This window comes from Silene latifolia, chromosome 7 (genome assembly GCF_048544455.1).
Source record: "Silene latifolia isolate original U9 population chromosome 7, ASM4854445v1, whole genome shotgun sequence".
Lineage (NCBI taxonomy): Eukaryota > Viridiplantae > Streptophyta > Magnoliopsida > Caryophyllales > Caryophyllaceae > Silene > Silene latifolia.
This window is the reverse complement of record NC_133532.1, coordinates 84,630,033-84,646,189: the sequence shown is the minus strand read 5'-3', so window position 1 is coordinate 84,646,189 and position 16,157 is coordinate 84,630,033. Positions and strand designations below refer to the sequence as shown.

The following is a 16,157-nucleotide window of genomic DNA, read 5'->3' as shown; positions in this document are numbered from 1 at the left end:
CGCGGGGATGAGAAAACTCACGCCGACGAGACGAGCCAATTGGTCGATAAAGGTTAGGTTGTGGGCCCGGACAAGGAACCCGGCCGTGACCGTAATATCAATTAATGCATTCCAACCAAGACCTCGTTCGAGTCTCACCATCTAGGGATCACAAAGACGTAAGTGTCCTAGTTTTCCCCAGCGGAGTCGCCAATCTGTGGACACAGCCACCTACACGCCAAGCCAATCTGTGGACGTATAGCGGTCTTTTGAAAGCCACGCTCGGCGGTGTAAAAATGCTTTCGACCGGATCATTTTAGATCGGTCGGTTTCGTCTCGGTAAGGGTGTCGAAATGATTAGAGATGTTCAGAGTCGCCACCAAGCATTTGTGGGATGCTTGGAACCCGTTCGAAATCCACTTTATACCTCGGTCAAATCGAAGCACAAAGCAGCGTTTGACATAGGTACTAAAGATAAGGAAATCGTCCCTCTTTAGCATCCTATCTCTAGAATGACTCTCGTACGCCCTGGATAAGGTCGTCCACTATCCAAAGTTTCTGAGTAAGAGGTGAAGGTACGTATTGGGAAGCCCTTTAATCAGACACCCAATCCCGCTCGCGGTAGCGGCCTCTACTGATCGATCTTGGTTGGTTGAATGCAAAAGTTGATAAAACGGTTTAAATGCATGAATGCGCATTCAATAATTTAAACCTAACATGTGAGAGCTTTCTAAGTCGGTTGATTTAATCCAAGTATCAAGTATAAGATGTCGAGTTGGATTAATGATTGATTTGCATGCAAGATGGAAATTAAACATCCATTTACCGTATTAGGTTTAGGGTGCATAACGTGATCCATTTGTCTTAGTAGGGCATTTTGCAAATATGATTTTGAATAGTCATCTGATCCGTCCTATATCCGGGCTAATCCGAGTCGGGATCGTCCTAGACTGATGTTGGAAAGGGAACAGGCCCTGTACCAAACGGCTACTTGAGGCGCGAGCCAGCCGGCGGTATAAGGGGGGCCTCCCCTGGTTTTGAAAATGAGAAAGAAAAGGGCTTGTTTAGGCGCGAGTGAACCCACGACCATATGCCGTATCCTGACTATTTAAAAAACGTTATAAAACGTATAAAAGAATGGGTATTTGAACCTGATTTGATTTGAAAGGGTCGTTTAGACCGCATTTGTTGATTTGAAGAACTAGACTCGAATAATCATCATGATTTTGATAATATTCGGTGTCGGGTTCGATTTGACAAACTTGACATGAATAGTTTCGAAAATAATTATGAACTAATTGTTTTAAGTTCATTTGGATGTAATTAGTCGATACTCATAATAGTACCCGGGTTATAATCCGGCATGGTATGTAGAACCAAGGATGACTTTGTGTTGGTGACTAATATGTTTATTTTGAAAATGTAAAGAAAATGATGAAAGGCTTTAAAATATCTCCCAAAATGTAAAGAAATAAAATAAAAGGTTTTAAAATACCTTCTAAATGTCATTAACCAAATATTATCACCGAAACACGGATTTAACCGTCATGGTATGAGGAACCAAGGGTGAAAAATATTTTATGGTTAAAACAAATAAGATGAAATAAAAAGGGTTTGAAAATATTTGAAATGGTGAAAACCGATTACAAATATGAAAATGGATTAAAGGGAAATGACGAGAACAAACACGGTTGATCTCTGGCCTGGACACCCCATTTAGGCGCGGGCAAGCCGGCGAACCAAGGGGCTTCTGTCTCAGGCCAAAAATCAGTTTTGGCTCGTTTATTCCATGCTTTTGTTCATGTTATGCATGTTTTAGCATGTTATAGTCGTGAAACAAGTAAAAACATGATAAAAAGAGGATTTTTACACCCTCATACTTACATGTTTGGTTATGGCGAGTGACCGACGTAAGTGTAACAACTCGTTTGATCGGAAAAAAACTCGGTTTAAAACCGTTTTGGTAAGTAAAAAGAGTGTTTTAAGTTTAGTGACGGTGTAGTGGTCGCAGTGGTCGGTCAAGTGATTTAATGCACGATGACTGTACCAAACAATGTGTAAGGCTTGTATTTACGATCGGTAGGTCGCAAATACGCGTCGGATTGTGACTTAAGAAGTCGAGTCGAGAATTTTAAGGGAGAAAAGAGAGGGCGGACACTCGCCTAAGTCTCAAGTGGGGGTATTTGAAGGGTATTTATAGGAAAATTAGTGGTTGTGTGAATTTTGAGCGACGTGGCCACCTGGGCTGCCCAAAGAGGCGCGAGCCACGTCGCGGGTCTTCGAGGTGTCTTGTCACTTTCACACAAAAGCAATCATGATTTGTTTTATTCTAGGTTTTGTAGTCATATGTTTGGTACTTAACCAAACATAAATCCGGGAAAACTTAAGGTAGAAGGTTTGAAATGTTTTGTTTTTGGTGGTTGACTCGGTTTGACTCGTTGTTGGAGTCGGGATTTGAATTTTTGAGTCGGTTTTTGGTCCGGTGTCGGTTTTGACTCTAGTTAGTGTCATTGCGACCCCGTCGTCATGCATTAAACACTCCAGGTATTTTTGAAATGTTTTGAAATGTTTTATTTTCGAAATCGTTTTAAGTTTTCCGACGTAAAGTTGCACACAAACTGTCGATCAAACGCCGCGATTCCAAAACATGTTGTAGTCCGATAATCATCGGGTGTTTGTCGGAGTCTCAGCAGATACTGGGTATCTACAACCCCCTACCCCAACTCAATTAGGATCTAAAAATTTTCTACACGTCGAATCACACGTACCCGAGTCGTACACAAAATACTCAATGGGGCTTACCTTTCAAATCCGTTTTCATTCAAAACCGCCTTTTCAAAACCTTTCTAATGACACGTCCCAAACACTAGTTATCAATCCTGTCAATAAGGTCAACCATATAAGGGTCACTCCGTCAAAATCAACACTCGAATCTAAAATCAAAGTCAAGTTCCGTGAATTCAAACACAAGAAGTCACTCACGACATTTCACGAATTCACAAGTCAAAGTCTAGATTTGTCGTCTTGTCCTCATAATTACTTGTCCCTTCATGTACCAGTTTTGCTTGTCGCCTTAGTATGCGTGATCCCATGTTGAATCGAGTTACAACGCGCATCATTTCTGTCGAGTAGGAATCCCGCAAGTTCCGTCAGTCAGCAATGTCACGAAGCAGATCAAGCCACAATCACCGCGCATCTCCAAGACGTTTATGCCATGGTCCTACGAGTTCAACCTACAGTGGAAAATTTGAGCATTCGCGTCCTCATCCTTGAGAATGAGTTGGTGAAAAAGAACACGCCACCTCGAGAAACCTCTAGCCTAGGTCGTCCAAAGCCTACATCTTGCAATAACTGTCGTCCTAAGAAGACAAGCACAACTGAAATGAAACCTGAGAGACATTAAAGGGTGTTCTCTGATTTAGGCATGTGTTATGCCGATGCTCTGAAAAGATTATCTGCCCTAGGCAAGCAATATCCGATAGGTCCGACTCCGAATCCACCTCTAGAAAAGCAAGTGAACCTCTGGAAGGGCAATAAATATTGTCTATATGACCAAGGTATAGGCCATGATATCGAAGAGTGTTTTCTCTTGAAACACACGATACAAGATAGAATCGTGGATGGTAGGATTTCCCTCTCGCTCCTTGCTAGTCAACATGCAGAAGGTGGGCAACCTCAAGGATCATTCGCCAATCAAGAAGATGGGCAATCCAGCAATCATTTGATGAAAAGAAGAAAAATCAATTCACAAATATTCAGTAAGTCAAGGGAGGCGTCATCAGTTACAAATGTCATCAGTTGTCTTTACCCAAATTATGCTTCTCATTTGAAAAGTGGCATCCAAACCATTTAAGATTTGTCAGAAGAAATTGTTCGTATTAGTGAACTCATTCAAGGAGATTCCTCATCCATGCCAACTCCTAGTGAGCATGCTATCCACATTACCGAAGTAAAGTTTGTGGAGCCTTCTCCAAAAAAGGACCACACATCCGCGAAGGCCTCTATCCAACTTGAGTATTCCCTATGCCGTTGCCTTTAGAAGGCTGGTCTCCAAAGGGCTAATCCAACCAATTGGTCTAACTCCAGATCCTAGTCCCGAAAGGAGAGGTCGTTTTTGAGATGGCTCTCAATATTGCCAATATCATAGGGGCAAAGGACACGACACTGAGGAGTGTTATAAGCTCAGGGATACCATCAAAAATATGTTGGATCATGGCAAGATATCTTTATCGGCTCTAGATCTTTTAAAAGGGAAGAATGACCCTCATGGGCGTTTTACTCTTCAACAACATGAAGGTCTTCTAGACTGTTATCCTTCTAGTGTTCTCAGCGACGAGGACGAGGTGCTCAAATGGATGAATGCTCAAAGCCAGATGCCGAAGCCACTTGCCGGAAAAGTATATGTTCAAGCATGGGCCGATGATTACGAGCCTGGATCTAAGATCGAGTCAGAACCTGCGTCCACGTCCGAGTCTTAGGCTTTCTTTCCTATAATTATTCCAGTGTCTGTTTGTCTTTCTTTTCATTTCCATTTCCTAGTGACAACCTGGGGGCTGTCCCACGAGTCACATGTCTTCTCGAGTCTATAAATTCATTCTTCATTTCAATAAAAGTACAATTTTCAATCCACATATCCTATTATATCTCTTCCTTTACCATTTTCTTATGACGACAAGAATTGATTTGAGACATTTTAAAACAAACAACAACAACGCATGCCAAGTCGATGTGAGTGCACTTAGTCGACGTTTTTGTTCCAAGTTGTAGAGGATCTGAAACTCCATGTTCTTTTATTACCTATTCCATGTCTGGCAATAGGAACCTCTTGCTATAATACCCGATTTAGGACAGGCCTATGTCAAGAGATTCTAGGACAAATCTAGACAATCTCCCTTGTTAACGATTCATGACGGAAGGCAAGCCCATTCCCCACAATAAATAACCTGTTTACTAAAGACCAACCCTTTCATACCAAAGGTGCTAGTCTGACCGAAATCCATGGTAGCAAGCACATCCAAGACGATACGGGCCATGATCAAAGACAAAGGATCAATCAAGAGAAATGACTGAGATCAATATCCAGGGTCACGGTTATGCCCGTAATCCAAGACAAAAGAGTCAAAAGAAGAAGGCTCAATCAAGCAAGTCAAATGTCAATATCCAAAGTCAAAGTTATCTTCAAAAACCTGAATCAAGAATCTGAGCAAAAAGCCGAGATATATTCCGGACCAAGAATCCAAGTCTGAATCAAGAACAAACCTGAAATCAAATACTGAACAGAATAATGCTGAAGTCTATAAAGAATCAAGTTTCAGGGTAGAATCAAGACATCAATAAAGATGGTCAGCTAGCACCCTCACTTAGCCTTATACACACCCTAAGTCCTTCTCGAGACCGTTACAGGGAGATAGTTAGGAATTTTGAGAATCCTCTCAAGCTTGTCAAATATACCCGTCCTTTAGAGCCAGGACATCGAAACTTGATCCCGCATCAATTAACCTACCTTTATATGCTCAGGCTACATCAAGACCGAGACTCCATTTCCAAGCCATATTACAAGCCATAATCCCATCGAGCCTTAACTCCACAAAATCAAGCTCCAGAGATTTGTTCATCAAAGCCTCTTATTTCCGAGCTCCACATTCCAAATATCCAATCCAGTTTCACCTTGACCCAGACACGGAGTCTTCAAATACTTTGCTACCCAGAACAGGACATACCCAAATCATCTTTAGGGTCCGTTGAGTGTGCTCACATGATAAAGAAATTTTTTATAAATTTAATTATATCTCTTTTGTCTATGATCAGAGGGAGTTATCTCAAATCGGTTCTTTGAGTCGCCAAAGGATTGTTACCCTCGTGACCTGATGCGTGTCATTTATATGATGTTTTACACCTCATTTTACACGCATTTCAGAGCTCAATTATGTAGTTTATGCTACTATTTGCCCCATTTCGTCTACTTTCGTATTTTTATGTAATATTGCAGATTTATGCGGAAATGAGTAGAAATTGAGCTAAATCCGTCCCCGAGTACCTTGCATTGCATTTGACATGAAGTATTTACACGAGGAACGAACTTGGTGCGCATTTCGAGGCCTGAAAGATAATTTTATGAAGAATTAGAAGCGGACTACCAGCTATAGTGGTCGATCGACTGCCTCCTATAGTCGATCGACCAGAGCACGACATACAGAAGCTACTGTATAGCGAGGGTTAGTCGATCGACCGGTCCTAGTGGTCGATCGACCAGACCGTGACTCTGACGCAAATTAAAAGAACGAGAAGTTTGAAGCCCATCGTAATTAGGTTTTGGGAAATAAGAACTACGTTGTATTCCTATATAACGCAGCTTGGGTTTCAGTTTTAATCATCCAGTTCTATCATCTAGTTCTTTACATACAATTCATTAATCATTAGTTTAGTTTATTCTTGCATTAATAAAGTTCTTTTTGCATTCGGTTTTGATCTCTCCTCTGCAATTCCTTTCACGGTACTTTTCTGTTCTTATATTCAGTTTCATTGCTTTAATTTGCTGATAGTTTAGAGTTGCTAGGTTAGATCTCTCGAAGCCAAATTATCGTTTTAAGTTAATCATTTATCCAGTTAATTTAAGTATGAATTCTTTAGCTTTATTCGATAATCTTATTGTTGTTTTTGCCATAATCATGAGTAGCTAAATCCCTTGTGCTAGGATGTAGGGAATCTGTAGAAGTAGGCGGCATTAGAATAGTAGACCTGAAACGCGCCATGGTCGATCGACTGGGTTCCCTGGTCAATCGACTGGCCACGAGAGATTTGCTTCGTTTTAATTAATTAAATTTCTATATTTGACGAATCGAGTGCACGCGACTAGTTGAATGTTTAGGAATTGACCGACCCAATAAAGATCGAAAGATAGGGAAGGGAGATAGCCTACCTAATTAAGACGACTAGATTAATGAGATCGAAAGATAAGTTAATTTAGACTTTTAAATCACTTTTCAGAACGAAAGTTAGTATTAGTGATATTAGGGACCTGTAGTAAGATCGAAAGATGCTACCTGTAAGAATGGACCGAGAGGACTTCTTATTTTCCCGTCTCACGTAATTGTTTTAGACCTACCTAGTGTACTGCCGCCGAAACTATAGTGAACCGACCATCTTAGCACCCTTTTTATATTTGATTTCATCTTTTAGTTAGTTTACTTTTCATTTACTGCCTTTAGTTATAGAACAACTCAAAACAAACCCCCACACACTATTACCTTAAGACTAAAATCAGACAACTATTAATTGCATCGCCTCCTTGTGGTTCGACCCTGACTGCCACTAGCTATAGTAGTAGTTTGGAATTATAAATTTATCTTTGGTGCTCTACAACGGTATCAAATTTTGGCGCCGTTGCCGGGGAGGCAATTGTTTAAAATTATTAGTTGTTTTATTTTTAGTCTTTCTTTTAGTTTAAGGGACATATGTTCCTTAAAGTATTCTCATATTCTACTTGTAGTTTCCTCTTATGCGCAGGTCACAGGGTGGTGAATTACTACCGTTCAATCCTGAGATTGAGAAGACTTTGCGTGAGTTGAGACGATCATCTAGAGTATTGCCGATAGAGGAAGAGCTGAGTATTCTGTCTAGTTACTACGAGAATGAGCTATTCGAGGAGGATCCACCTTCATCACCTATTTCTACTTCTTCAGCTGAGACCGTCACATCTCCAGACATGGCTGAAGAAGCGAGTATAGCCAGTCACTCTGAGCCGACAGCTGAGAATCTCTATAAGGGATTCGCATTACGAGGGACGGATAGAAAATTTGAGCCGAAGCCGTCCTATATCAACTTGGTTGAGAGAAACCAATTCGGGGGAGCTGCAAATGAAGATGCAGCCAAACATATGGAGACATTCATTGATTATTGTTGTTCCATACCCCCAACAACTGGTGTGACCCAGGACCAGGTGAAGGAGACTATGTTCATATTCTCTCTTCGTGATGCTGCAAGGGAGTGGTACCGAGACCTGGATCGAGCTGCTAACGGGATTACTGATTGGAAGTCGCTGGCCCTGGCATTCTACAAGAAATATTTCTCTGCCTCGAAGACGAATGCCATTAGAGCTCAGATCACGAGCTTTAAACAGGGACATGATGAGAATTTTCATGAGGCGTGGGTCCGTTTCAAGAAGTTGGTGCGAACTATTCCGCACCATGGGTTCGAGAAATGGAGCCTATGCAATCAATTTTATAATGGGCTTTACGACAATCAGAGGGCTATCCTGGATGCGGCAGCTAATGGTAGATTCCAGGAGAATGTTGGAGAGACTAAGGGGTGGAAAATTATTGATGATTTGGCCACCCATAAAGCTGAGTATGGAAATTCCAGGGGAAATCAAAGGAGGAGTGCTGAATCCCCCTCTGTAGCTGCATTAGAGGCTCTTACGGCGAGATTTGATAAGTACGAGTTGGGAGGAGCTTCAAAAGGAGGGATCTATCATGTGAATGCTGTTTCAGACGGTCCTTTCGTCTGCAAGAGATGTGGAGTAGAAGGACATGTTTCAGACAACTGCAGCATTTCCTATGAGTCTTGTACTGCCTTTCAACATTATAGGCAGACAAACACTTATTTTGAGCCGAATGTCCATCCAAACTTGAGGTGGAGTAGCCAAAATGTCTTAAATCCGACTCCACCTCCACAGCAGCAGCAGCAGCAGCAGCAGAATTATGTGCCCCCTCATAAGCAGCAGCAGCCATATCAAAAGCCTCCGTATGTTCCTCAGCAGCAGCAGTCCCAAGGCTCCGAATTTGCCGAATTGAAAAATATGTTGCAGAAAGAGTCTCAAGTTAGAGAGGCCGGGATGAAGATGTTGGAGAGCCAAATTGCTCAATTGGCTAGCAAGAGTGCAACTCGAGCTCCGGGGCATTTACCATCGCAGACTGATCAAAAGGAGACCCTTAATGCTATTACTTTGAGGAGTGGGTCTACACTCGATGGGCCCGCTATGGTTGAAGATGTCACTGAAAAAGATGAGGCGGAACCAAGTAAGAATAAGGCTGTAACGAATAATAGCAAGAAAAAGACGATTAGCAGGTATGTCAGTCGATCGACTGACATACCCAGTCGATCGACCAGTCCGCGAAGTGACACAGCTATTGTTCCTGTAGAAGTCAGTCGATCGACTGACATGCATGGTCGATCGACTGACTACGCTGCTGATGGTGAGTCGTTTCGTCCTCCAATGCCAAATAACTTGAGGGACCACTTGTTTCGGGGTACGACTACTCCGAAAATATTGAGGCAAGACCCAAATGCTGATGGGTCAGTTCCAGTTCCAAAGTATGACCCGATGACGATTAATGGTTCATTTTTGAGATGGTCTGAAGAAGGGTCAAGCTACAACAAGGAGAAGGTAGTGGATTTTCAGCCTAAATCCACTGACGCCGGTGTGAGAGACCTAGAGAAGAGGGCTAAGTTACTTCTTACAGCCCCTTATCTGGAGAGATTGGTGCCGACGAAGGAACAGGTATCGTTTAACAAATTTGAAAATGTTATTCGTAGCTTAAATGTACAAGTTCCTTTTCTTGAGTTAGTTAATCAAGTGCCTTCTTACATGAAATTTATGAAGCAACTTTTGTCTAAAAAGAAGTCACTTGAAACTGTGCAATCTGTCGCACTAACTGAGGAGTCGTGTTCTTATTTGACCCATACTGCACCTCATAAGCTAGAAGACCCAGGTAGCTTTTCAGTCCCATGTAGTATTGGCACCTTTTCTATTGAGAAGGCCTTGTGTGACCTAGGAGCCAGCATTAGTGTCATGCCTTTGAGTCTTGCTAGGAAGTTGAAATTGACTAGGTTTGTAGTTACCAACATGACAGTACAGATGGCTGGTCGTTCTGCGGTCCAGCCTATAGGAGTCTTAGAGGATATTCCTGTGCAAATAGGGAAGTTCTTTTTCCCTGTTAACTTCGTTGTACTAGATATGCCCGAGGATGCCCACATTCCTATCATTCTGGGTAGACCATTCCTGCACACTGCTGGTGCAGTTATAGATGTTGGTTCAGGGACTTTGACCTTCAAAGTAGGGAAGCATTCCATTGTCTTTGCCCAGACAGCTAAGAAGAAAGACCCCATGTGGCCAGTCACTTGTAATACGGTTTCTGAAAAGAAATCCTATTTTGTGCTTTCTGACATGCCTGCCTCTATGCCTATTCCTGTTGTAACACCTCCGCCCCAGATTGGGAGCGAATTGGAGGAATATTCTTCTGTTTTGGATATTGCAGGAGCTGGTTTGGGGAAGGAAGAGCCGCATGTTGCTCCAGCTGTGAAGGAGCCAATCGTTCAAAGAGGCGGTCTAGGATGTCTTAGCTATGGCACAGATGAGGAGCCTGATGAGGAGCCAGTCAAAGTGACGGAGTCCGACTTGGATTTTGATGAGCCAGAAGAGGTCATTGCTTGGGAAGATGTTGAAGCTGTTGATCCGTTGAGTTCTGCGGATGTTGGAGTTGAGAAGAGTGCAGCTGAGGAGATGAGCACGGTAGAGGCTACTTCTTGTAGCCAGAAGCCGAGCAAGTGGGCCATTCCGTGGCCATTCTTGATCAACTATTAGTTGATTAAGACCTTTTCAAAATCATTCATTTTATTGCTTTTAGACTTTTTATTGCTTTTGTGTGCGCGAGACTTCGCATTTTTAATAAGTTTGTTTAGGATTTTAAATACTTTAGACGGTTACTTTGGGTTTTGCGCAATTTTGGGCGCGTTATTATGTGCATTTGCAGGTTTATAGACCATATTGGCTCAATTTATTGAGGTAATTTGAAGAAAATCAGAACTTACAGCAGGTTTTCCAGTCGATCGACTGCCTCCTATGGTCGATCGACTGAGCTGAGAATTCCAGGAGCTTTTGTTCCTGTTCACTCTGGTCGATCGACTGGGTGTTGTGGTCGATCGACCGCCCAGCGCTGTTGTACCTGTTTTCGATCATTCCCCTGCTGTGTTTGGTCGATTTGCGGAGTTGAGGGAGTCTTTTCTCCACTTTATTCTCCGACTCCTTTCTGTTTTCTTCCGTTTCTTTACTTTACACATAATTTTGCGTTTAATAAATTATTTTCTCGGATTTACGCACGGTACTTTTGTTTGTCTTTTCAGGTACTTTTAGGTAGCACTGCTGGCTACTGAAACCTCCTAGCTCACGCTGGTTTGGAGAGGTTTCCTTTTGCTGCGCTTAAAGTCTTGTGAGTTTCCGAGTCCTTACTTCATGTCTTATTTAGTTATTTATCGCAAAATTCCCGTTTCCCTTTTATTTCATTATATGATTTTGCACAATGGGGACATTGTGTGATTTGGTTTGGGGAAGGGTTTTGCATTGCATTCATATGTTTTTGCATTCACGTTTAATTATTTTGTTTGCATTGTTTATTTCATTTCCTATATATATACAAAAATTCAAAAAAAATTGAAAAATTTCACGTTTATTTTAGCATATAGGTCGAGTCGGAACGGTAGTATATCAATGATGACATTGCATTTTCATCTGTTTTTGCCTAAGCCTTGCTAATTAACATGTTATTAGTAGAATCATATGCATAGTCTACGAGTTTTCGTTATTTCTTGCTGAACTTTAAACTTGACTTAGATTTTTGGCAAACTACTTATGTTTCTGAGATTTAGAGCCTATAACTGGTGTCATTCATGGCCAGTTCATCTAGGATGTGAGTAGTTACTCCTTATGAGACATGTTACATAAATATGCATAATGCATAAATATGAACTTAATCTGCTTAATACCTGTATGCATTCGGTTTGTGGTTAGTTGACACATGTGGAAGAGGTTTCCTTATTCATTTTGCCCATAAGCTCCACACTGCCAGAAATAGCCTTTTTTGTCCCGTTAACTACATCCTACAATTAGCCTGCCCTTGTCAAGCTAGTAGTTTATGTTCTTGGGATAGTTACTTTGTTTTTGGTAGCTAATGCTCATTTTGAGATGATGTTGGGAAGATGAAAAAGGAAGGAAAGAAAGAAGAAAAAAAATAGAATTGAAAAGAAAAAAATGAGAAGAAAAATGATTCGAAAAAAAAGAAAATGAGTGTTGTACTGTAGAGGGCGGTCGATCGACTGACCTACATGGTCGATCGACTGAAGCCCGAGAAAAGAGAAAAAACAAAATCACATGGTTGGAGTTTTGATTAGTTGGTGATTTTATTCCCATGCTTTATTATCATCATTTGGGGAATTACAATTATATCGGAGATTGTGAGATTTGTGCTTGCTATTAGCACCCGTTTTATTGTTAAACTTGAGCAAGAAGTTGGATGTTGTTATAATTTGGTTCCCTTAGTTACTAGCTTGGCTTTTAACTCTGTTTTTATCCAAATTTACTTTAGCCACTTCTTACCCATACCTCACATATCCATATTTACCTTGGCATGTGTCATGGTCATTTGATTGGTTGGAATGCATATGTACGGTTGTAGAGATTATTTTCATATTAGATTGCAAGCATGTTCTTATAGGTCGTAGTTAGGTGAGTGTCACTTGATCCCGCATCAATTAACCTACCTTTATATGCTCAGGCTACATCAAGCCCGAGACTCCATTTCCAAGCCATATTACAAGCCATAATCCCATCGAGCCTTAACTCCAAAAAATCAAGCTCCAGAGATTTGTTCATCAAAGCCTCTTATTTCCGAGCTCCACATTCCAAATATCCAATCCAGTTTCACCTTGACCCAGACACGGAGTCTTCAAATACTTTGCTACCCAGAACAGGACATACCCAAATCATCCTTAGCGTCCGTTGAGTGTGCTCACATGATAAAGAAATTTTTTATAAATTTAATTATATCTCTTTTGTCTATGATCAGAGGGAGTTATCTCAAATCGGTTCTTTGAGTCGCCAAAGGATTGTTACCCTCGTGACCTGATGCGTGTCATTTATATGATGTTTTACACCTCATTTTACACGCATTTCAGAGCTCAATTATGTAGTTTATGCTACTATTTGCCCCATTTCGTCTACTTTCGTATTTTTATGTAATATTGCAGATTTATGCGGAAATGAGTAGAAATTGAGCTAAATCCGTCCCCGAGTACCTTGCATTGCATTTGACATTAATTATTTACACGAGGAACAAACTTGGTGCGCATTTCGAGGCCTGAAAGATAATTTTATGAAGAATTAGAAGCGGACTACCAGCTATAGTGGTCGATCGACTGCCTCCTATAGTCGATCGACCAGAGCACGACATATAGAAGCTACTGTATAGCGAGGGTTAGTCGATCGACCGGTCCTAGTGGTCGATCGACCAGACCGTGACTCTGACGCAAATTAAAAAAACGAGAAGTTTGAAGCCCATCGTAATTAGGTTTTGGGAAATAAGAACTACGTTGTATTCCTATATAACGCAGCTTAGGTTTCAGTTTTAATCATCCAGTTCTATCATCTAGTTCTTTACATACAATTCATTAATCATTAGTTTAGTTTATTCTTGCATTAATAAAGTTCTTTTTGCATTCGGTTTTGATCTCTCCTCTGCAATTCCTTTCACGGTACTTTTCTGTTCTTATATTCAGTTTCATTGCTTTAATTTGCTGATAGTTTAGAGTTGCTAGGTTAGATCTCCCGAAGCCAAATTATCGTTTTATGTTAATCATTTATCCAGTTAATTTAAGTATGAATTCTTTAGCTTTATTCGATAATCTTATTGTTGTTTTTGCCATAATCATGAGTAGCTAAATCTCTTGTGCTAGGATGTAGGGAATCTGTAGAAGTAGACGGCATTAGAATAGTAGACCTGAAACGCGCCATGGTCGATCGACTGGGTTCCCTGGTCGATCGACTGGCCACGAGAGATTTGCTTCGTTTTAATTAATTAAATTTCTATATTTGACGAATCGAGTGCACGCGACTAGTTGAATGTTTAGGAATTGACCGACCCAATAAAGATCGAAAGATAGGGAAGGGAGATAGCCTACCTAATTAAGACGACTAGATTAATGAGATCAAAAGATAAGTTAATTTAGACTTTTAAATCACTTTTCAGAACGAAAGTTAGTATTAGTGATATTAGAGACTTGTAGTAAGATCGAAAGATGCTACCTGTAAGAATGGACCGAGAGGACTTCTTATTTTCCCGTCTCACGTGATTGTTTTAGACCTACCTAGTGTACTGCCGCCGAAACTATAGCGAACCGACCATCTTAGAACCCTTTTTATATTTGATTTCATCTTTTAGTTAGTTTACTTTTCATTTACTGCCTTTAGTTATAGAACAACTCAAAACAAACCCCCACACACTATTACCTTAAGACTAAAATCTGACAACTATTAATTGCATCGCCTCCTTGTGGTTCGACCCTGACTGCCACTAGCTATAGTAGTAGTTTGGAATTATAAATTTATCTTTGGTGCTCTACGACGGTATCATGACCCATGCATTTTAAGGCCCTAACAGCATAGCTTAGGCACACACTCAGAACTACGATCTGGTTTGATTTCACTCCACGTGAATACATAGGCAGTCTTTTGACAAGGACACAACCACACCAACCATAAACTTTCAACCTCAATTATCAACCACACCAACCATAAACTTTCAACCTCACTTATCAACCACCCCAACCATCAACTTCCAACCTCAATTATCATTCCTTCCACAACCAACACTTCTTTACTGGGGGCTCCTTCTTGTCGCCTAGTCTCCCTTTTTTACCAAATTCTAGGGTCATCTTCTCTTTCTGGGGGCTTCTCTTCCGAGATGTCACCCTTTTTTTATTCCTCCCTTTTACTCTTGAGTCTCATTTGAGTCAAGCTAGGGCTTGGTCTGGCCAATGACAAAGGTCTTAGATTGATTCTCCAAGTTATCGTATCTCAAGAAGGAGTCTCGTTGCGCGAGACAGTGGCAAAAGACATCTAAGTAGACAGCTGATCCATGGCTCGTGCCTTGCCTTTATATGTCCTCATTCTTGCAGATCTTTTACCTTTGGAACTGATACGCGTTGTCGCCCACACTTGGCTAGGGGTTGCGCATACTTAAGCAAAGTCTGTCAAATTCATCTCTGTGTCGCGTCAAATCTAATTCAGTATTGCGTCAGTCCATCAAGTTTGTGTCTGTATGAGTCTATATCGCATCAAGTCATGTGACTAGAGCCCATTGGATATGCATAACGCATTACAAGCAACAAGTTCCACCTTTATTTCAAGTTTTAAACAATTTTAATAAAGAAAAGAGCTTTTAAAATTTGTGTGTTTCCTCATGTGCTATGTGCTATTTGTCTGTTAGATTGCGTTCTTGTGTGACTAATAATCATGTAGGTGAGCATAAGAAGCGTAGTTCGCTCCAACTGGGGGCTTCGCCCAAGTCTTCATTCTCCCTAGCGGCAGTCAAGATATTCCCTAGTAGTATTCACAGTGATGCTCAAGGTTTCTTCCATGACGATCAAGATGTTCCTAATCGTCGGTGTGTTCCCCAGCGAGAGTTCATTGCCGCTTACAGCCCAGGTATTTCTCGGAAGCAGAGTTCGCTTGAGACCGACGCAAGTAGATTCAACCTCAAGTTTTTTGCCAGAGTTCGTTTGATATCGACGCAAGTTTATTTTTCCATTGCGAGTTGCGGACATTTTATTCCCCAGCGAGAGTTTATTTCCACTATACAGGCTATACATTTCTTGATCAAAATACAAACGAGCTTGAGACGATGCAAGTAGATTATTTTTCAGCGGTTCTCAGAAAGTCCCGCCTTCGACCAAATTGATTATTATCAGCAGTTCTCAGAAAGTCATGCCTTCCTACCAGCGGTTCTCGGAAAGTCTCGCCCCCTATAAAGTCAAGTTCCTACCAGCGGTTCTCAGAAAGTCTCGCCTTCTATAAGTCAATTTTCTTCCCGCGGTTCTCAGAAAGTCTCGCCTTCTATAAAGTCAAGTTTCTTCAAGTGGTTCTCGGAAAGTTTCGCATTCTATAAAGTCACGTTTTCTCAGCGGTTCTCAGAAAGTCATGCCTTCTACAAAGTTGATTATTTTATTTGGCGGTTCTCATAAAGTCCTGCCTTTTTCCTCAGCGGTTCTCGGAAAGTCCGGCCTTATTTCCACAGTAGTTTCTATCGACGTTCTGCAACCCTCAATATTATTGTTTCCTCATGGAGTTCAGCAAAGGTGTCGTTCTCCAAAAGTTCCCAAACCAGAGCCTCCTTCCTTAGGTTCGTAAA

The 16,157-nt window shown here is 41.2% G+C and overlaps 1 protein-coding gene and 1 non-coding gene across 2 annotated transcripts in view; both read right to left on the bottom strand.

Annotated features, from left to right (window-relative positions):
- Positions 1–16,157, bottom strand: part of LOC141590312 (uncharacterized) — an 88,592-nt gene that overhangs the window by 61,574 nt on the left and 10,861 nt on the right. The gene's annotated exons all lie outside the window — the stretch shown is intronic.
- LOC141593344 (small nucleolar RNA R71) lies at positions 8,066–8,172 on the bottom strand. Its single transcript, XR_012521434.1, has one exon. It is a non-coding gene; the product is annotated as a small nucleolar RNA R71 (small nucleolar RNA).